Raw genomic sequence first — 22,375 nt, 5'->3', positions numbered from 1 at the left:
CTTTGCCATTCAGTCTAGACCTCCCAGCCCACTGCCATGGATGAGGAGCGCCTAGATTCCAGAGCTAACCCTAGTTGCCACATTGAGTGAGGGCCCTGGGGACAGAGGGACACCAGGGGCTTTTCCACGGCTGGGTGGCCTCTTTCTACCTGAGAAAAAAAGCAGAGGTGGAAGAGAGCCAGAGACACTTGCGGTGAGCCTGGAAGGCACAGCCCTCTGTCCACTTGGCCCTACTCCTGGGCTATAATTTCTTATTGAAGGCTTTCCAGAAAGGCTGGTGACCCTGGAGACTGTAGGTTAGGGAAGGGGGGCAAGCCCTTCCCTCCTGCCTCTAGGATGTTAGCCAGAGCCCTGGAAGCTACTCCCGAGGGCGGTCCAAAGTTCGTTCTTGGAGTCTACTTTTTGGGCCCATTTCCTTTGCGGTAGGAGAGGGTGGCAGTGACTTTGGGTCTTCGGTTGGGCCTCTTCCTGACTGGCCAAGTCTGTTCTGGAATCTAATTATGTCTGGTGGAAAGTCTGCCCAGCATTCTAGGCCATCCTCCGAGAACAGGCCACAGACGAACCCTGTTTCCTTCCAGGCCACATGCCCTTGTCTCTGCTCTCTAGGTCACCCCCAGGCAACTTAGCAGGTCCAGCTGCTCGGTTACGGTTGGGCCCTGCTGGGCTCTGGATGCCACCGCATGAATGAGCGGGCTGTGTTTGCACCTCGGCTGGCAGCTCTCCAAGCGCCCAGTGCCCGGCCCCACCCCAGCGCGCACTCAGCACAAGGACCAGCCCTCAGTGACTGAATGCATCAATGAGGACACGCCTGGCGGACAGTCAAGATCGCTTCCTGGTGAAGCAGAATCACAGTGTGGAGCCCGGTGTGGAAGCGCTCATTTTGGAATCTTGTCCAAGGAGCGTCCTCTAGATTGCTAACATGTGGGGGGGGGGCAAACTCCCCAGTCCCCACCTCCACGCATACACGGTTTTTACCAGTTAGCTGTTCGGTAACCAGGAAGTTTGGACGCCAATGTCTTCCTTCCAACCTAAGAGAAAAGTCACCTTTACCCCTCAGCCCTCGGCCGTGCGCCGCCCCACGCCGCGCCTCCCCTGCCCGGCTGCTGGCCCAAGTGCTGACTGGGAGCGGCTGCTCTTGGCGTCAAGCCCCAGAACATCCTGTACTGCTGAGAGGCTGGGCCGGCCCTCCCTGGACGGCGCGGGATGGGAAGCGACCAGCCCGGGGTGAGGACGGAGACAATACGGGCTCAGGACCCTCTGAAGCGGGAGGGATCCCAGGAGACAGAGGTACAAGCGGTCCGCTCCCTGCCAAGCCCCCGCACCCCACCCACCCCCACCCCAGCATCCACACACTGTCTTTCGGCAGACGCCTTCGGACAACACCATTCACGGGGGTGAGGGGAGAGAGAGAGGGCAGGCCTTCCGAGGAAGCCCACAGAGAGGCATGGCACTGGAGCGCCCGTAGCGAGCTGTCTCTGGGCCCAGGGTCGCTGCCGTCCTTCTAACAATGCCGGATGCCCGGCTCCGGGGAGCGCAGCCACTCCTCTCAACACGTCCTGGGCTGTGACCCTCCGAGGGTGCCAGGCTGGAAGTTCTAGTGCCCGTGTCTGTGTCTGTGTGTGTGTGTGTGTGTGTGTGTGTGTGTGTGGAAATATTAAAACTGTGTTTCCAGACCAGACTCTCCTGTGCTCCGGAGCCCCCAGTCCAGGTGTCACTTGGATGTCCCACAGGCAACTGCTGTTTCACATCCCCTACGCTTCTCGTCCCCTCCTTCCCCCTCGAACCCACAGTCGCTCCTGCCCCATGATCCCTTTCTCAAGAAATCGCACTGCCACTCAGCTCCGCGGCCAACCGGGAAAGCTGGGCGCTCCCTCACCGCACAGCCCCGTTTCCCTTGGCCACCAAGTCAAGCCTGTCCTGTCCTGCACACTTGAGCCTCATCCAGCTGGCCCTGCACAGCCTGCCAAGACCTCAGGTCAGCTCACCAACTTCTCGAAGCACGGTGACAGCCTCTTGAGGTGCTTTCTTGCCTCCAATCCTCCCAGCATCCCGGCTGCACCCCCCACACCAGTCCCACAGCCCTGTCCCTAAACCAGTCCCGAATGATGTGCCCAAGGCAGCGGGGACAAGGCCCACCTGCCCAAACGCATCTTTCTCTCCAACTTGTAGGTGCCTGAAATGCCCCTTATTTCGGTAGTTTCTGGGGACATGGCTGACCTATTAGCTAGCTCGCTCTGGAGCAGAACCCAGCTTCTCTGACTTTTCCTACTGGCATCGAGTTTTCCTGGGCAGAAAGGAAGAAATGTGACATAAAAAGTAAGCGTTGACACGGATGAGAAAGGCAGGGGAAGGCCCAGAGTAGGGTCATGTGCAGGTCCGCAAGGCTAGAGGCGATTCCCAGGATTCGAGAAAAGTGGCTTCCGGGAAAGGGCTGGGCTGGGTCTGGAAGGGACCACCTAGAAGAAAGTGTGCCCAGAGGAAGGCCTTGACCTGGGGAAGGGAGGGTGGGAACCAGCCAGCTCCTGCAGTGACTGGACGGAAACTTCCCTCCTGGGGTCTCTCGGGGGTGGAGCCATCCGAGACTTCCCAGAGGGAGAGGGCTACATCTCCCAGGAGGGGGTTGGGCTTCCTTCCAGAGGGGGCAGAAACCAGGGAGAGGGAATTGGGGGTGGGGCTGTAGAAGGAGCTCCCATTCTCCCCTCGGAGACCTCTGACTCCAAGAGGTGACAGCCCCACATTTCCCCCCAAACATAATTACCCCGATGCCTCTCCCCGTTCAGCCTGCAAGGGGCCCGTCTTCTGTGCTGGCTCTTCCTCTGAGGCCAACCCCTCTCCCTGCAGTCCTTGGGAATCCATCTTTTACCTCTCTCAGCCCCGCAGCCCTGTAACGCGGGAGGTGGGGAGGGTTCCAAATCCCCAAACTACCCAAAGCTACAAATTACAAAACAAAACATGAGTCAACATTGTGGCGAAAGGTCTTTTTTTTTTTTCCCTACAGATACAGGTTGTGTAGACCTCATTGTCCTCGGGATTAAAGTCCAGATGCCAATCATAATTTGCAAGTCTCTTCAAGATCTGGCGGCTGCTAAATGAGGAGATGTCGGTCAGAGGGTACACTTGTGTTTATGAGTAAGTTCTAGAGACCTAACAGCGTGGTGATTATAGTTAATCAGACTGTATTATATACTTGAAAGTTGCTAGGAGGGTCGATCTTAAATGTTCTGAGCACAAACAAGAAATGGCATGTGACGGGATGGACGTGTTAGTGAACACTCTGATGCTTGTCATTTCACAATATACAAATCACGTTGTACGTCTTACACTCACACGGTGTTATCTGCGAATTACAGCTCAGGAAAGCTGCAAAAACAAAGGTCCGGCTGCTGTTTTTACCTCTCAGCGCTCCCCCAACCCCTGTTCCTTTGTACCTGACAGCCGGTTATCATTTTTTAATTTTTATTTGGAAAGAATTTCCAATTTAGAAAACACTGGAAGAATGAAAATAGCACAAGGAGCACTTGTATAAGCCTATTGTTAATATTTTATCCCATTGCCTTTATCATTTGGGTTCTCTGCCCGCACGCACACATCATGTGTATACATTATCCACACACACGTATGTGCACATTACATATATACATCCTGAATACCATCTTATACTCGCACATACACACTCCTGTCTGAGCCACGCGAGGGGAGGTTGTATGTATCATGATCCTTTACTCCTACACTTCAGTGAATTTCCTAAGCAGAGAGACATCCTCTCCCACAGCCAGAGAATGGCTTTCAGTTTCCTACATGGAACAGTGTTACAATACTTTTTTTTTTTTTTAGGAAGGGGAGAAAGTGAGCGCGCAGAGGGAAGGAGAGAGGGGGAAGGTGAGGGAGAAGCAGACTCCCCGCTGAGCACGAAGCCCCAACGTGGGGCTCGATCTCAGAACCCTGAGGTCATGACCTGAGCCGGAACCAAGAGTCAGACGCTCAACCGGCTGAGCCAGCCAGGCGCCCCTAGAGTCAATCAATACTTTAATCCACTGTCCACATTGCAGTTTTGTCAGGTGACACACTGATGCCCTTTAGAACATTTCTTCCCTTCCAGTACAGGAGCTACTCTAGCGTCAGGTGTTGCATGGCGTTGTTCTTTCTTTCTTTTTTTTTTTTTAAAGATTTTATTTATTTATTCGACAGAGATAGAGACAGCCAGTGAGAGAGGGAACACAAGCAGGGGGAGTGGGAGAGGAAGAAGCAGGCTCATAGTAGAGGAGCCTGATGTGGGACTCGATCCCATAACCCTGGGATCACGCCCTGAGCCGAAGGCAGACGCTTAACCGCTGTGCCACCCAGGCGCCCCGGCGTTGTTCTTTCTATGTAGCCTGCGTTAATCTGGAACACCCCACGCATTTGGGTCTTTATGACCTTGCTGTTTTTGCACAGATCACTTCCCCCTCCCGCCAATATAAATATTCACGTTTTTCTTTCCTGCCAACATTTCTCAGCAGAAGGCTCCTCATGCTGTGCTTACCTGGTGTTTCCTCATGATTAGATCGGGGCTCTGCAATCTGGGGGCGCGCAGCTGATATCTGTCTCTCATTGGTGATGCAAATTTCAATCACCAGTTCAAGGTGGTGCCCGAGGTCTCGACCCTATAGCTACTTTTTTTTCTCCTTTGCATATAATAAACAGTCTGTGGGGAGACACTTTAAGACCATCAAATGTCCTGCTTCTCATTAAAATCTCCACTGGGGGGCACCTGGGGGACTCGGTCGGTTAAGCCTGGGACTCTTGATTTCTGCTCAGGTCCTGATCTCAGGTTCCTGAGATCAAGCCCACATGGGGCTCCGCGCTGGGTATAGAACCTGACCTGCTTAAGATTCTCTCTCTCCCTCTCCCTCTGCCCTCCCCTAAATAAATAAATAAAAATAAAATCTCCACTGAGTTTAGCATCCATTGGCAATTCTTGTCCGATCCAGTCCTTACAATGATAGCTGCAAAATGACAAGTTTCCGGGGCACTTGGGTGGCTCAGTTGGTTGAATGTCCGACGCTTGATCAGGTCGTGATCTCAGGGTCCTGGGATTGAGCCCCATGTTGGGCTCTGCGCTCAGCGTCGAGTCTGCTTGTGATTCTCTCTCTCCCTCTGCCCCCGCCCCTCCCCCTGCTCTCATGCACACACACGCTCTCAAAATAAAATCTTTTAAAAAAATGACAAGTCTCCAACTCCCACACTCCCTCCATCCACAGTCACCACTTGGTCCTTGCACTCTAGCCATTATGAGCCACTGTCCGTTTGCTACACCCGCCAGGTACTCTTGGCTAACTCTTATCCGTCCCTCAGCCTGGGCTGCCACAAATGGTGCACAACTCCAGGGGGTGCCATTCACATTGCGGCCATGCCAAGTGGCAGCTGGGGGTCTTGGTTTAGATGAAACTTCCTCCTGGAAGCTTTCCCAGATTCCCCAAGCACTGGTCAGGCATTCATGCTCTTTGCTCCCGAAGCTGTATCAACACCCTCGTCACACTGTATCGTAATTTTCTTCTTACTTCTTTGCCTCCCTCATTGGGCTACAAGCTCCTCAAGGGTACAGCTTTTTCTCTCTTGCTCTCTGCTGTGCCCTGCCCAGAATATGTATTCAAATGTCAGATCAGTGAATGAGTTTGGTCTCATGTTATAGCTAGTTAGTTAGCTGTATATATACATGTCGCTGGCTTCTCCGGCAGAGGACAAAGTCCTTAAGGACAAGAACCACACTTAACTCATCTCTGTATCCTCTTCCCCTTCGCTCAATACTTGGCACAGGGCCTGATTCATAGCAGGCACTCAACAAAGGTTTGCTGACCGAGTCCGGATGTGTATTGGTTGATAAGGATACGCTCCCCTCCCCCACCTTTCCACAGAACCGCACTAAGCTCTGTTTGGGTGACATCTGGGAACCAGGTGCCGTGCCCTTCGAACCCCCGCTCTTCTGGCACAGTCGGGCCCGGCCCTGCCTGCGCACAGGAAATGTAAGTGTATGTGGTCAAGGTCATTAGGGTTCCCATTACTGAGGGATGCCAAAAACTGAGTGAGTCTCCAAGGGTGACTGAGGGAGGTCCAGGACCCATCCTTGAGGTTTTGAAGTCTTCCTAGATGACAGTCCCTGGCTTCTACCATGGAACTTTCCAGGATGCCCTGGCCAAGCTGACTCGGGAAGTCTTTCTGGAGCTAGGTCACTCGGAAGCCACACTGCTTGGGTCAGGATAAAACAGAACAGGAGAGGCTTGGGGAGGAGGCGTAGGAGAAGTTGGGCTGATAACCCAGCCCTCTGAAGAGCGCAGGGCACCTCCGCGGTCTGGAGCCCCGCCTGCCAATCTGGCAGAATGAGCTCGGATGCCCACCAAGACCCGGACCTGGATTCCGGGCTGGTGTCTCCCTCCGAAGCTCCACAGGGCCGCTGCGCGTTGCCATGGCAGCACAAGCGCCTTTGGGGAGGCTGAGGGCTTCGCCCAGTGCAGAAGCCAGAGCAACCTCTCCCAGAAGGCACTGGCTGGGGAAGCTCGCGGGAGGGCTCTTCTCAGCCCCTTAGAGATGGGGGTGGAGCCCCCAGGGCAACCCCAGGCAGAGGTCGGCATCATAGGACTTTAGCACAGTCCTGCCTTTATACAGGCGTTTTTGTCTAGATAGAGGCTATTCTCCAGGCTTCCCTCTGGGTCAGAGATGCGCCATACACCCCACAGCATTCAGCTTTTTCCCAAGAGAAAAAACATGCACCAGCGGGCCCCAGATCCACGAGTGGCGGCCCGGAAACTTACAGCCAGGGACTAGGGGGAAAAGGATCTAACGCAGGAACTGCTAACACGATCATTTTCATTTTTATTTCTAAAGCTCTTATATAGCATTAACCATATGCCAGGCAGTTTCAAATGCTTTGCAATCTGTTAACTCATTAACTCTCATAACAACCCTTTAAAGTAGGTCCAGTCATCATCCCCATTTGATAGTTGAAGAAACTGAGGCACAGAGAGGTTAAATAGCTTGCTTAAGGTCACACAGCTGATAAATGGCAGAGTGACTCCAGCCCAGGTAGTGTAACCCCAGACTCTGTTCTCTTTACTTTTTTGTCCTGCTGCCTCCCTGGGCTTATCCTTGTGAGAACAGAGCAGGACAAGGAGCAACCTTCCTACTTCCCCTTTTCAACTCTCTTCCATAGGCCCTTTTATATGGATGAAGTGCAGGGGTCCAGCCTGTCCCCTGGTCACACCAGAGACAGAGAGAGGGAAAAAGAAAATGAGGACATTGTCTGGATGCTCGGATGGTTCTGGAAAAGTCAGCTCGAGCAGAGGTGAGGCGTACCTCCAGGGTTCGGAAACTCCTGCAGCTCATTTCCCGAGCCCAAATTCTGAGCTGAGTGTGCCTAGGGACTCCCCAGAGATGACCATGGCATCACAATCTTTCTAACCCTAGCCTCAGGCAAAAACCACCACCAAAGAGCGGCCAGAGCTAAGCTTTGGCCGGACACTGAACAGAACGGGGAAGAAAACGAGTTCGTCGGGGTAGATAACAAGTTGTTTACAGTGAGCCAGGCCCCAGTGGCCTCCTTGTAAATCTCAGTCCTGAGAAAGTATGACCAGAGCTGCAAGCCCCGACTGGTAACGCGCCTCTCTGCCTGTGGAAATAGCAAGCAGACAGCGCACGCACCGGGGCTGGGACGAGGGCAACACACTTCGGAGCCAAAACCTTCAACCACTGAACTTTCTTTAAAGGGAGACGTGTTTGGCACTCCGCTGGGCACAGGGACTACGAATATGAGTACAAATGCTACCATCTGTGCTGATATGATCTATGCTTGCCCATGCATCGATCACCTGGGGACGGCAAGAGCAGAACGTTGTAACGGGTTGCCTGTGAGTGGTTTGGCTACAGCAGTGGGAGAGAGACTAAGCGGTCACCTTGTGAATTTGCTATCAGAGGCACCTATGACCTATGCAGACAATAAATGAGGGACACCCGGCCGGCTCGGTCGGAAGAGCGTGCGACTCTTGATCTCTGGGTTGTGGGTTCGAGCCCCATGTTGGGTGTAGAGATTACTTAAATAAATAAAACTTAAAAAAAATAGATTTGAAGTGCCAGGGTTGTTGACAACGACGAAGGATCCAGGACATACCAACGGAATTGACCAATTGGTCTTCCTGGCCTGGGACACACTTTGTTTGGGCTCTCGCCACAGCGATTATTTCCAAGAGGTCTTCTTACCATGTCCTGGCTAGAAAGAGGTGGGTGTTTTCTTGTCGTTTTTCCAAGCACATCACATGAGGAGACTGATAACCCGGCAAGAATGCGGAGGCAGGTGACAAGGCAGAAGGGAGTTTGTCCTTCCACGGGCTTTGACTGCGTCATCCGCCCTTCATGGACAAAGGTGACTCCGTGGGTGACAGCCCATCACCTTGCAGACACGCCCCTGTCCCCAGCCAGGCCTGGCCCTGGCCCAGAGAAGTGTGTCCCCGATCGGCTCTGGCCAGCTGGGCAGAAGCCAATGCCTCCGGCTGGATCCAGCCGAAACCTGCTAAGGAGCTAGCCCCAGCCTGAGAACAAGGGTTGGCAAAGTAGGTTCTGGTGGTTTCGGGGAGGGCAGGTGGACAAGTCAGTTTTCCGGTGTGGCGTGGTTTTTCTGGACCGTGTGCTGGCCGTTTTGAATCCTGCTCTGACTTTTCCCTCTGCACCCCCCACCCCCAGGCTACCTTCAGGCTCCCTTCTGCGAAGCGCATCCCATCTGCTGGGAAATAGTAACCATGCGATAATAAGCATGACTGCTACCGTTTCGGGAGCGCTTCTGTGGTCGGGCACGGAGCTCAGCACCGTACACGCGTTCTCTCTCGAGCAGTCCTCGCGGACATCCCATGAGGAAGGGCTTCTGTCTGTCTTCCTTTTACAGTTAAAGAAACTCAGCCTCGCAAAGACAGCTAGTAAGTGGTGGGGACCTGTTGGAAACCGGTCCATGTGGTTACCAGCCCATCAGCGCTTTGCTTATAGGCTCTTAACCACTCTGCTCTACTGCCTCTCATAAAGTTAATTTTAATTGTCGCCTAATCCGGCCCTATTTACGAAGGGAAATGTGCTGCCAAAAAATCACTTATGATATCCTAAAGCTAAATATAAAAGGCTCTTCTATTATCGCTTGTTTGGGGCTCTTCGGGCTGAGGCCTCCCCCCAGGGACCTATGGGACCAAGGGTTCTCTGGGTACATACCATTTGGGCAGACAGGAAATAAGCCCAGCTCCGCTGGCCCTGAGTCAAGGCCCTAAAAAGATCTGCTAACAGGGAAAGTTAAGCTTATAAAATCAGCATGGAAATGAAAGCCTTAGACCAGGGCCTGGGATTCCAAATGCCAGGAACCCCCTTCCAACTTACTGCCCTGGGGTGGGGGCTGGGGGAGGGCACTGCCTGGGGATGAGTGTTTGCAGCTGATAGCTGAGGGCTTTGTGGGTAGAAGCTGACCTCTAGGTCCCACTGGGTCACCGTGGTGGAATTCCATATACGTGTCTGACTCCTTTATTCTGTATTCTCAGTTTATTCCCCCTGGGTCTGCACCTGCAGAGAGAACACTGCTACTCTTCTCTTCCTCGGCTTGCTGTACTGGTTAGTTTTACATGTCAACTAGGTTAAGGGAGGCCCAGCTAGCTGGTAAAAGATGATTTGTGGGTGTGTCTGTGAGGGTGCCTCTGGAAGAGATTAGCATTAGAATTGGGAGACTGAGTAAAGATTGCCCTCACCAATGCAGGTGGGCATTAGCCAATCTATTGAGGGCCCAAATAGAACAAAAAGATGGAGGAAAGGCAAATTTGCTTTTTTTTTTTTTTCGCTCTCAGACATTGATGCTTCTGGTCTTGGGCTTTTGAACTTGGACCAGGACTCATGCCATCGGCCACATGGTTCTCAGGCCTTTGGACTCAGACAGGGTTACACCAATAGTTTTCCTGAGTCTCCAGGGGCAGATGACAGTTCTTGGGAATTTCCTGGCCTTCGTAATCACATGAGCTAATTCTTCTAATAATTATCTCTCTAGGGGCGCCTGGGTGGCTCAGTTGGTTAAGCATCTGTCTTCAGCTCAGATCATGATCCTGGGGTCCTGGGATCGAGCCCCGCATCAGGCTCTCTGCTCAGTGGGGGGTCTGCTTCTCCCTCTCCCTCTGCTCCTGCTCGCTCACTCTCGCTTTCTCTCTCTCGCATGTGCACATTCTCTCTCTAATAAAATCTTTAAAAGAAATCTATCTATCTATCTATCTATCTATCTATCTATCATCATCTATCCATCTACCTTTCTATCATCAATCTGTGTCTACCTCCTATTGGTCCTGTTTCTCTAGAGAATTCTAATGCACTTGCTCTCTTGGATTCGCCTTCCTCTTCTAAAATGCTGAGGCTGGAAACCAAGAGACTTCTCTACCAATCACCTGAGACACTCTTTTCCTTACATCACTTCCCCGGCTTCCTAATTCAGAGAAGGGGAGCCAAGCAGCCTGTCTCGCCTGGCCCGCCAGGGCCTGCGGCCCCTCAGCCCCAGTGAGGCCACCTGCTGACCTTGAAGACTTCCTCCCTTTCCCTCTACCCTTACGCCCTCCCCATTCTGTGCTCACAACTCCTGCCTCTTCACCTTCAACAACTCAGGGTAAAACCCGCCTCCGCATACCTTGCCGCTGTGTCTTCCAGGTTTTTCTGTATTCAATATGTGCCAGACTGCTTCATTGTCACTACAAGCAGTAACAAGGATGCCAGCTGCCGTTTATTGAGGGTCGTTTGCCCAGGCACTATCTCATTGATACGTTATCTCACTGAAACCCCACAACCACCCTATGAGGTGAGCACCGTGATTACTCTCCCCATTTTCTGGACGGGAAAACTGAGGTTAAGAAGCTTGTCCTAGGACATACAGCTAAGAAGTGGTAGAGCTGGGATCTGAACCCAGGCCTCTCTAATCCCAGAGCCACTCCCTGAATCAGTGTGGGTTTGCCTCCTCATTTCCATTAGATTCTTCTGCTTTCTTTTGGATTTCCATCTCCTGACACCCAATCCCGGGCCCTGCATGGAGTGGGCATGGGCCAGATCTGTTTGCAGGAGTTCTGCTCACCCCGTCAGGCCTGCCAGCCATCAGGCCCTTTGCTTCTCCCCGGCCCTGCGAGGGAGACACAAACAGCAAGGCTAGACCAGAAGCAGGGAGCCGTGCCGAGTCTGAGCAATCACCGATGTCCCCTGGCGTCAGTCAGGGCCCCGCGGCTTCCCAGCGCTCACCTCGTGGCCACATCACGACTCGCACACCTCTGCTAATGAGGCGGGGGAGGGACTGTCACCAGTGACCCTGCCATCGCTTGCTCCGTTGCCAGAGCATCTATGGGGGAAGCTGGCCTTTTGATATCCCCGCGTTTCTAGGGTGATTGGACTCCGCCAGACAGCATCTGCCCCCTTGTGGACTGTGCTTTTGTGACATTTTGGGAGAAGAGAAGAAAATACATGCGAGTCTCTAAAATTCCTGCGAAAATACCCGAAAACCTGGCAGGGTCTGGGAATCAGCCACGGCGGCTTTCCTTGACCAGGAACAGCAGAACCCCTTGTGAGTCTTCTGGGTTCTTCTGCTTGTCGCCTGGGGGCTCCAGACAGCACCCTGCTCTTCGGCGGTAAAGCCCACTTGGCAGGTGTCTGCCTCTTCCGGAGCTCGTCCCTATCTCTCCCTTTAGTTTGCAGGCGTGCACCCTGCGGTCTCCCTTCAGAAATAACCAGGGCCCTCGAGCCTCCTTTCCCCCTCATCCCTTTCTCTCCATCTCCCCCGCTGCCCACTCGGACTCCCGCATCTGCTCCAGCCGACGGGGTGTGAGCGCGAGGGCTCCGAACCGTCCCTGCAGGTGGCAGCAGGCCCTTGATACACGTTCTGTCACTGAATCTTCAGGACAACCCTGTGAAGTGGGAGTCATCATCAGAAGGGAAACTGAGCCTCCGAGATGTTAGGCAACTTGTCGGAGGTCACCGAAGCAATAACCAGTAGGGCCAACCCTCAGACTCGGGGCTCTCGGACTCCACGGTCTATGCCTTCCCACAAACCGCCACATCCATCCACTCACTTCACTGAGTTCTTACAGAGCTCTTTCTGTGTGCTGGGTCCCGTTCTTGGTGCTGAGGATACAGGCAGGAACAAGCCAGGCATGGCTCTGTCCCCGATTCTTGGAGCTTCCAATCTGGCGGGGGAGAAAATGTTCTTGAAAGCCCCTGTGTCCTTCTGGTTTCTTTTTGTCTGCTTGTCCCGACTCAATGGATGGGAAACTTTGGTTTCAACTTGGTCAAATTCATTCGCTCATTTGTTGGTTCCTTCCACAAACACTTTCTGAGGGCCTACCACGTACCAAGGACCGTGCTAGTCCCTGGGACATGATAGTGAAATGAGGCGGAGGTCCTGGGTCTCTGGCACTTGCCGTGCCTAACCTTTCATACTTCCTGCCTCTGCACCTTTACTCATGCCATTCCCTCTTTCTAGATGCCCTTCCCTATGCCTCTTTACTGAAATCCAGTCCAATCCTCAAAGCCCGTCTTGAGCCTGGCCCCCACCGGGGAGCCTGCACCCACTCCCAGGGATGGGTCATTACTCCCAGCTCTGAGGCCACCCAGCGTTTGCCATCTGGACAGCTCGGGTGTCCGCACAAGTCACTTGGCACACGCCAGCCATTCGTATCCTTAACTTTCACACTGGTATGTGGATCCTGTCATTTGACTTGCTCCTATTCCCGTCATCACCCAGCACACACTTTCTTTCTCATCCAGAAGCAGTTAGCAAGTGGCTACTGTGTATTTGAGCGATGGAAAAACCGCTGAACCTTTGTGGAGCCCCCCTGAATGAATGAAGAGCTTTCATAAATATTTGATCATTTGGTTGTTACAAAATGCTACCCCTGCCATTTTACTTTTCAACTATAAAATGTCATTTAGGGGCGCCCAGCTGGCTCAGTGGGTGGAGCACGCGACTCTTGATCTCGGGGTTGTAGGTTGGAGCCCCATGTTGGGTGTAGTGATTACTTTAAAAACGCAGACTCTTACAAAAATAAATAACTGACAATCAAATGTAATTTAAATTACTTAGTAGATAAATACATTCTCCTCGTGAAAACGCAAACATTACAGACCTGGCTCCAGTATTCTTTGAGCACCCCACCCCATCCCCCCCACCCCCCCACCCCCCCTCAGAGACGCAGGCGAGGAAACAGGCTGAGACAAGTGACATGGTATGCTCAAGGTCACACAGCTAGTGGAGGGGGGGGGGATTTCCCAACTCGAAATCTCTCATTTCCATTTTTCCACGCTGCCTCCCCCGAGGGCCAGCAGCTTGTTCATACCTGTGCCCTGGGTGCCAGCGCAGGGCTCCTACTGCAGTGTTCCACCTAGCCGGCGCTCCCGCAGACGGCTACCCTCCGCACCAAGGCCTGGCCTACCAGTCCCACCAGGTGAGTGGAGGCTCAAGGCGACAACTGAGGCCATGCAGGCATCCTGCCCGGCGCCTCTTCTGCCACTCCGGGGGCTCTCCTTCGGGAGTCACTACAGCGAGACCTCATAAAGGCAAGTCAAGTGTTTGCTGGGCACTCGCTCCCAGGGTGCCAGGGGCTGTGTGTGATGGGGGGGGGGACCTGCTTTGCTGTTGCTGTGCCGGCTCTTAGGGAACCAGCCAGCGCACAGCCAAGTTCAAATTACGCAAGTGCGAACGACCGGTTGGGGGTTCTTGGGCGGAAGCGTGCGGCCTTGGCGGACTGAGGGGGCTTCTTGGGAGAGGTGGGCTGGCCGGATATGGGCGGGGAGCGGCCTGCGCAGAGGGCACCGCACCGGGAGCCGGCCGGCGGCAGCGCGGGGCGTAGGGGCGCAGGGGCGCGGGGTCGCAGGGGAGCAGGGGCGCAGGGCGGCAGGGCCGCGGGAGCGAGGGAGCGCGCCCTCTGCAGGCCGCCGCGCGGAGGTGCCCGGAGCCCGGCCCGGGGCGCGGCGGCCGTGAGCTCGCCGTTGGCGGCGGCGGCCGCGCGGGGGGCTTTCTCAGTCGCCTCTCTCACCCAGCCTGGCACCGCCAGCCGCTTTCAGTCGCCACGAGGCCCACGACAGCCGTGTTGTCCCCGCAGGGCGTGCCCAGCCCTCCGCTCGGCCAGGTACTCGCCCCCAGTTCCGCCAGCGGCAGGTGGGTACGTTTCCCTCGGCCGCTCCCCCGTCGACAGCAAAGACTACCGTACCGCCAACACGCCGAGAGCGCCCCCTACAAAGCTTCCCTGGAAAAAGCCGACCTCTGCACGGACGAGGGGGCCTTCCCGCGTGAGCTCACAGGCTGTGCCAAGCTCTAGCCCGTGCACCTCGCCGGTCCTGACTCACTGATGCCGTCCGCACTACGGTGCTGCTCTTGACCCCATTTCACAGCTGAGCAAGCTGAGGCGCCGAGCGCTTAGGACCTTGCCCACGGTCTTGCAGCTGGAAAGAGGCAGAGTCATGCTCTTAATAAAGCACGATACCAAGTGCCTCTCCTCACGGCTGACGTTGGGCCAGTCCCCACACAGGCCGGTGGTTCCCAGGCGGAAGCAGTCCGCTTCCTCAGCTCTCCCTGGTCATTTTCCAGGCATCGCGCTATCCTGCGCGGCTGCCCGGCCCTCTCTGAGAGGCCGGGCCTCTGCTTTCAGCTGCAGGGGCTTTATGTGGCACGCCAGGGGCCTCAGTCTTCCCATCTGAGAAATGGTCATCATAGCCCTTGCATCATAAAGCTGCCGAAAGCACTGCATGAGAGAATCCACGCGCAAGTAAAGAGTGCCTGGCCCATAGTAAAACGCTCCAGAAATGACGAATGGCGAGCAGCAATAGACCAAGACCCTGCTCCCCCTAAGGGCTTCCCATCGCCCTGAGAGAGAGAGGGAGAGGGAGAAGGACACAGAGAGACAGAGACAGAGATGGAGGGAGAGAGGAAGGGAAAGAACAAACTCACCTGCTTTCAGAGCAGGTCAAAGAGGGTCACGTTCACTCTAGGGTTCTGACCGCTTTCAATGAGCACGCTACGCTGTCTTAGGAGCTGGGAACATCAGGCCCAGGCGCAGAAGTATGTCTGGTCTAATCAGCCCTAATAGGTCACGTGGGTGTGCCGTTGGTACGGCTCTGATGGCAGCGTCCTCAGGTGCCCCAATAACATGCCTGTTCCTCTCCCCTGGAGTGGCCTGAGTCATCTTGTGTGACAATCGGTGTTCAGCATTGTCACCATCACAATCAGATACCCATCAAGTATTTACCCTGTGCCAGGGGCTTATGCTCAAACGGGCAGCGTGTGCTCACAGGTTGGTAGGAGCACCTGATGTGGACTCAGGCCTGTTTTTACGCAGATTTGGGGAGGGATGCAACCCCAGCCCCTGGCTCTCTAGTTCCCTAGCATGGACAACATAACAGTAGTACAGGATTTCCGAAGCCCTGCTGTTCCAGATCCTCCCTGTAAGCCCAGGGGCGAGGCAAACAACAGATGCAAGTCAGGAAGGCCCCGTGCAGTTTAGTACTGCAGGACTGTCCCCAGGTAGCGAGAGGCTGGATCCAGCCCAAATACAGTCATGCCGATGGATAACCAGAGGAACAAATGCCACATGGCATTCCTTCTTCCTTCCTTTCTTCCTTCCTTCCTTCTTTCCTTCCTTCCTTCCTTCCTTCCTTCCTTCCTTCCTTCCTTCCTTCTTTCCTTCCCTCATTTCTCTCTCCAATGGACATTCACTGTGTGTTAGGTTCTGTGCTCAGTGTTAGGAACGTAAAGAGGAGCCAGAGAGAACCCCTAATGGAAACAGACAAGGAAACACGTGGCTACCATACCATGAAATAAACATTTTAATCCAATCACTTAACGAGTCTTTCTTGAATACCTACTACGTGCCAGGCACTGTTCTAGGCACAGGGGCTACAACCATGAATGAACCAGACAAAATCCCTGTGCACGTGGAGCTGATACAGATAGACTACTTTAGCACTTCGAAGAAGATGGCAGAGAGCCTGGGCGCTGGGGTCTGGGGAAGGCTCGAGGAGGACGTGGGATCTCAGCTGGGTCTTGAAGGACTGTGTCCTGGTCAAGGGGCCAGCGGGGCAGAGGGCGGGAGGAGTAATACAGCCAAGTCTGGAAACCTCAAAGTGGATAGGCAGCGTGACAAGGGGATGGCAAGTGGCTTGGTTTGGGACCACAGAGCATGTGCTGAGAAGAGTAGTAGGAATGTCTCTCCAGGTAAGGTGCAATTGGGGAAGATAGACCAAGGCCCAGCCAGGTCTCTGCAAGCCTGGGGAGGGGCGAAGGGGCGCCCAACACTATCTGGCCATGTGCTTGTGGTATTCGGTTTGGGCTAAGCCTACCCCAGGGCCCCATATTCCCAGCCGCCAGGCGTGCAGCCTTACAGGGAGCTCTGCATTCCTGGCGAAGAGCCTTCATTTAGAAGGAAGGTCTGTCCCGGAAAAGTTAACGCAACTTGAATAAAATCAAACTTAACTCGAGAGCTTTAGGTTCCAGTGATTTTTTTTTTTACAACAATAATTCTTAAATTGGCTAAAAAGAGAAAACAGGGGCGCCTGGGTGGCTCAGATGGTTAAGTGTCTGCCTTCGGCTCAGGTCGTGATCCCAGGGTTCTGGGATCGAGCCCCACATGGGGGGGGGGGTCCCTGCTCAGCGGGGAGCCTGCTTCTCCCTCTCCCTCTGCCCCCCCCCCGCTCATGCTCTCTTTTTCTCGCTCTCAAATAAATAAATAAAATCGTAAAAAAATAAAAAAACAATAAAAATAATAAAAAGAGATAATAACCTGTTCTCTAAAAATGGATTCTGTGAACCGTGCTTTGGTTATTACAATTTCTCTTCAATATTTGTCAAGTGGATTCTGTCTTTTGTTATTGAAACTAGCCGGCTTTCATATTTTAATATGTTTCATGACCCACAATAAAATGTTGGACAGGTTCACTGTGCCGTGCTCTTTGAAACTCCCGTCAAGTCAGACGGCTCAGAGTGCATGCATTATCTTGCCTCGGCAAGCCTCAGTTTTGTCCGCTGTGAAATGGAATTAATTACAATTCCTCTCTCTCAGGCCTGTCGAGAGGATCGGGAGAGTTACTCTACGTCCCGTGATGCGCTTAGCACGACATCAGGCACAGAAGAGGTCAAAATAGCCATGATCCTACCCTGGTTCTGGAGTTTCTGAGAAGTCCCCGGTGCTTGGTTGTATCAATTGTTTTATCATAAGAAACAGGCTTCACTTCATCCAATCTGTCGGGCTCTAGAAATTCAGAAAAGGGCCATAGCCCCTAGTAGGAGAACTAAGAAACGGTATTGAAACTCCAACAAGAGAAATTGATATCCATTCTTCCTGGTGGATAGACCAAGGCACTAACCCATGATGACCCAAGACACACAGAGAAGCACGGGGGCTGAAGTGAAATGACAATGTCGCTTGGCCAGGTTTTCAGCTTTCTATCCTAACTGGCAAACGGCATGCTTTTGCCTAGTGCCCACACACCTGCCTTTACCCCCTGACCTTTTTTTCTAGGATAAATCCACCTCAAGGCTCAATTTTTATAATAAATGCACTCCTGAGCAGCGAGCTTAATTGCAAAAATGCAAAGAGATCTCTTGCTTTCAAAGGTCTTAGTATGTCGTCTCTTTCTAGCAGTTTCTTTCCCTGGGGAGTGAAGTCCCAGGGTTGGGAAATCAGGCTGGGACCCCACGGATTCACTGAAATAGTGTAAGAGCAAAGGCAGCTCTGGTGATCGCACTGTGCCCAATGGGCCAGCAGTGAGTGGGGTCTGGGTGTGAGGCAGGAGGGACTTTTTTTTTTTTTGACCTTTGCTCTGTTTCATAATCACGGTTGTAAAATGAGTGCTCTGAGTTAGAGCTCAGAATTATCACTATAAGCAATGTCCCTATTCGGTCCAGTTCAAAGGTGTCCTTTTCTTTCTTCATAATTTTCTGTGTGTGTGTGTGCGTGTGTGCGTGCGTGTTTCACTTTTTACAGTACCTGTGGCATTTTCTTGAGACAATTTTAGAAAATCGGGAGGGCAGGGATAGATCCCATGAATAACATGAAAATAATGTAAAGCATTGTTCTAAGCACTTTACACATATTAACCCTTTTAATCTATGCCTGTGGGGTAGGAACTCGTGGCAGCCACATAAGCCACATGGGGGAAACCGAGCAGCAGAGCCGTTGAGTTGGATAGTTGCTACGTGAGAAAGTTTGGTGTTTGAAAAGGAGACCTTGAGCTCAAGAGTCCCACGAGTGAGTCCTGAGTGGGAAGATGGGGAACAGCGGGGAGATTGGGTGATAGGGAAGTCCCAGACTTGGGTGAAGCCTCTGCCCCGACGTACAGGGCTGGCCCCGAATTCGTTCCTCTACGCCAGCTCCCCCAGCAGGAGCCGGTACAGGTTTTGTGGGGACATCGGCTTATATAATTCTGGAACCCTCAAGCCTATCTTACTTTTGAACATTTTACAAGACCACATGACCATGAATACGTTGCTATGGGGCCCGGGCAAGGGGTTGCTCTGAAGCCCAAGCAACGTTAGCCTCACTGCGCATCTGCCTCTGGCCAGGAGACGTTTTTTGCTCCTGGCTGAGCAGGGCACTGGAATCTCCTTTTGATGGAAGACTTTTCCTTTTCACTCCCCAACATGAGGCCCTGGGGAATCCATCTGTCAACAGCGAAGTACAGACGTCGCTCTCTGGTTCTGCCTTTCCAGCCACAATCATCTCCCATTTGGGAGCGAAAACGTTAGCGTCCGTGAAATGGGTCACGTGATCACATTTGGCACGTTCTCTTAAATCTCGAGAGTGCTACATTTCCTGCCTGTCTTGCAAAAGTTGCCCAAGGAAATGAAATCCTAGGATGAATGTTCACCATCAAACGCAGACCTCTCTTCCCCTGTCCCTTTCATTGACAGTCACGGAAAAGACATGGATTCACAGACTCCTTTAATTAAACTCAGTTTTGTCTCTGAAGAGGGTCCAGTAAAAACAACCGTTCAATCTGTCACTTGAACATTGTTTATATTTGTTGCCAGGATACCAAAGGCTCTGTTAAGCCTTTGGCTAAGAAGAGCACCATGCATCTGAACTTGTTCACCTGCACATAAAGCAAATAATGGCTGAAATGATGGGAAAGCTCCTCCAAACATTTTAAGTGGAACACAAGGCATTTTTTGTGTCCAGAAATTGCCGCATCCAGTATTTGTTGTTCAAACAAATCCCCACCCGCATACCGAAGTGCACATTATACATAATAAGATTGGGCTTTGAAAAGACAGATGTTAATTATTTGGAGGTAAATCAGGTCACCTTTGACCCCAACTCCGAGCTGTAATTTTGTTGCTCAGCTTCTTGGTCCCGAAATTAATGTAAATCTTTACATTTGTAATTTCACTTGCCAACGCCAACCCACCCACACAGTCTGCAAATGACTGCTCTGAGTCAGAGACTATTCACTTACAACTGTGTTCGATATTTAAAAATGTTCTCTGAAAGGATTAAATCACCTAATCCTAGTCTTTTCACTGATTTGGCTTTATGTAAAAATGATGGAGCCCGAGGACATCTGAAACTGGAGGGGACTTTACAGGAGAAACCAAAGCTCTGGTGTGAGACGTGGCTTGCCCCCAGGTCGCTCAGCAACCAAAGCTAAAACCCGAAAGCAAAGTACTGGTTTGGGGTTTTAATAAAGGGTCGCACTTAGAAATAAATCCTGGCTCCGAGTCCAGAAGCTACCCCTTCCATAAGGCTCCTGCCTCCGACAGCATCTGTGAGTCCTGGTAGACCCCACAGTCTGACACCGGTCTGAAAAAATCATGCCATTTTGAAGCCAAGCGGTCAGACTCTGATTCCGATAAAAACAGATCAGCTGCTATTATCATATGCGTCAATTTTGGAGGCGAGAGCTTTACCAGAAACTGTTCGTAATGGTTACTTTTCAGGAGGGGCACAGGGGATGGGAGAAGGAGGACAGAGGCTTGCTTTTCGTCTTGTATCTCTCCTTTACTATTTGATTTTGATTACCATGTTCAGATATTAATGGTGTTACAAATCCAAAAAAAAAAAAAAACCCACCTAATTAGAAATACTATCCTCACAAACTTCACAGGAGAAATGAAATTTACCCCAGGAACACTGACACTTGAAAATCTGTTACCCAGCACAGCAGTACTTTTAAAAAATTTCTACCAAAGTCTCCATAATGGCAGAAGAGGCTGAATAGGAGCTCCCAGGGGTCTGGGGACAGTGCCAGCAACGGTCCTCAGTACGCAAGAAGTCTCTTCGCAGCTTCTGTTTTTAAAATGCATTCAAATTGTGCAAGACACTCTCTAACATATCTGCATCTCTTTTAATACAAAAATAATGGCTTAAATGACTTACCATCCACGAAAACTGCCCCTGTGGGGAGACACCCCTGGTTCCTTTCTCCGGCAGTCCGGAGCACCCGCCGCACGCCGCCTCCAGTGACTGAGTGAAGAGGCCCCTAGAACGGGAAGCGCGGCAGTGCGCGAGCTGACCTGTATTCCGGCTGTCTCACCTGGAATCAGGCTTCACGGCTTCTGTTATGCATTGAATAGTAACAAAACAACAGCATAAATTAGGGTGTTGCTAAGATTGTGTACCATCAATGTTCGCATGAACATAATGGACATAATGAATTCTATAGCACTATCCTGCACAGCTTGGAGAGATTAAAACCACTTTGTCTTTAAATTAAATTTCAAAAATCATTGAACAACAAGAATAGAAAGAACAACAACAAAACCCCTCGTCTGTGTCAGCCACCCAATTATAGGGTATACCACTTCTTGCTTTCTGATCATTAATGCCTGGTCCCAGGTTTATTTTAATAGCTACCCAATCAGTGAGTCCACATCTATCGTGATAACCACAAAGGGGGTTGGGGTTCCCTTGCATTGTGGTTTGTGGCCCTAAGTGGAGAGCCCCTTGTCCCCTTCCAGGATCAAATCTGTACCTGAAAAAGACCGAAGCTGAAGTTTATTTTATATAAATTCTACACAAGATAATGTGTCTAGTCTGTCGCAGAAAAAGTAAAGTAGGCTTGAACTCATTCTTTCTTTTTTTAATTGAAGTATAGTCAGCATACAATATTATGTTAGTTTCAGGGGAACGACAGAGTGATTCAACAATTCTGTACATTACACAACGCTCACCACGGTGCGGGTAGTCTCTGTCTGTCACCAGACGATGTTATTATGATATTATTGACTGTATTCCCTATGTATTTCATCCCTGTGACTTACTTATTTTATAACTGGAAATTAGTATCTCTTCATCCTTTTCGCCTGTTTTGCCCATCCCCCCCCACCCCACTCCTCTCTGGCCACCACCAGTTGTCTGTCCTTGAGACTGTGTCTATGTGTGAGTGTGTGTGTATGTGTTCGTTGGCTTGTTTTGTTTTTTACATTCTACATATAAGTGAAATCATATGGCATTTGGCTTTCTCTGACTCCTCTCAGTTAGCATAGTACCCTCCAGGTCCATCCACGTTGTGGCAAATAGCAAGATCTCATTCTTTTTCAGGGCTGAGTAATATTCCATCGTACGTATATACCACATCTTCATCCATTCATCTGTCAGTTGGCACTTAGGCTGCTCCCGTATCTTGACTATTGTTAACAATGCTACAGTGAACAGGAGTGCCTATGTCTTGGAATTGGTGTTTTCATGTTCTTTGGGTAAATAGCCAGCAGTGAGCGGAATTACAGGATCATATGGTATTTCTATTCTTAAGTTTTTGAGAAACTTCCCTAGTGGCCACACCAACGTACATTCCCACCAACAGTACACGAGGCTTCCCTCTTTTCCACAGCCTCGCCAATGCTTGTTTTCTTCTGCCGTTTTGATCGCAGCCATTCTAACAGGTGTGAGGTGATATCTCATTGTGGTTTTAATTTGCATTTCCCTGATAATGAGTGCTGTTCAGTATCTTTCCACGTATCTGTTGGCTGAATTCATTCTTAAGTAAGCACTCCAATGTGTGATATGTCTTTGAACAAAATGGAGCCTAATTATGAAAAATTCACATTGGAGTGCTTACTTACTAGATGCCAGATGTCACGCTCGTTCTAATGCTTTATGCTACTTACTCCTCACTCACAACACCCCTAGGAAATATGGTTAGCACTATTATATCCCCATTTTATGAATGAGGAAACCGAGACTCGGGAGACTAAGTGACTTGCCCAAGGTCATACAGCTAAGTAAACAAGAGCCAGGATTCAAATTGAAGTACTTCCTTTTTTTTTTTTAATTTAGCCTATGTATGTATGTAGGCTCTACACCCAAGGTGAGGCTCGAACTCACAGCTCTGAGATCAAGAGTCACATGCTCTATCAATTGAGCCAGCCAGG

At 51.5% G+C, this 22,375-nt stretch overlaps 1 long non-coding RNA gene across 4 annotated transcripts; it reads left to right on the top strand.

Moving 5' to 3' along the window:
• Positions 1 to 433: 433 nt before the first annotated feature.
• On the top strand, positions 434 to 8,546 carry LOC113241272 (uncharacterized). Of its 4 annotated transcripts, XR_008960012.1 has the most exons (7): positions 434 to 1,287; positions 1,791 to 1,975; positions 2,170 to 2,316; positions 2,999 to 3,129; positions 5,895 to 6,002; positions 7,187 to 7,318; positions 7,740 to 8,546. It is a non-coding gene; the product is annotated as an uncharacterized LOC113241272 (long non-coding RNA). The 4 variants fall into 4 exon arrangements; XR_003311503.4 differs by lacking the exon at positions 1,791 to 1,975; XR_007188263.2 differs by lacking the exon at positions 1,791 to 1,975 and having other exon boundaries at positions 843 to 1,287; positions 7,187 to 8,546.
• Positions 8,547 to 22,375: the final 13,829 nt, after the last annotated feature.

The sequence above is a fragment of the Ursus arctos genome, chromosome X (genome assembly GCF_023065955.2).
Source record: "Ursus arctos isolate Adak ecotype North America chromosome X, UrsArc2.0, whole genome shotgun sequence".
Lineage (NCBI taxonomy): Eukaryota > Metazoa > Chordata > Mammalia > Carnivora > Ursidae > Ursus > Ursus arctos.
This window is presented reverse-complemented; position numbering and strand designations above follow the sequence as displayed.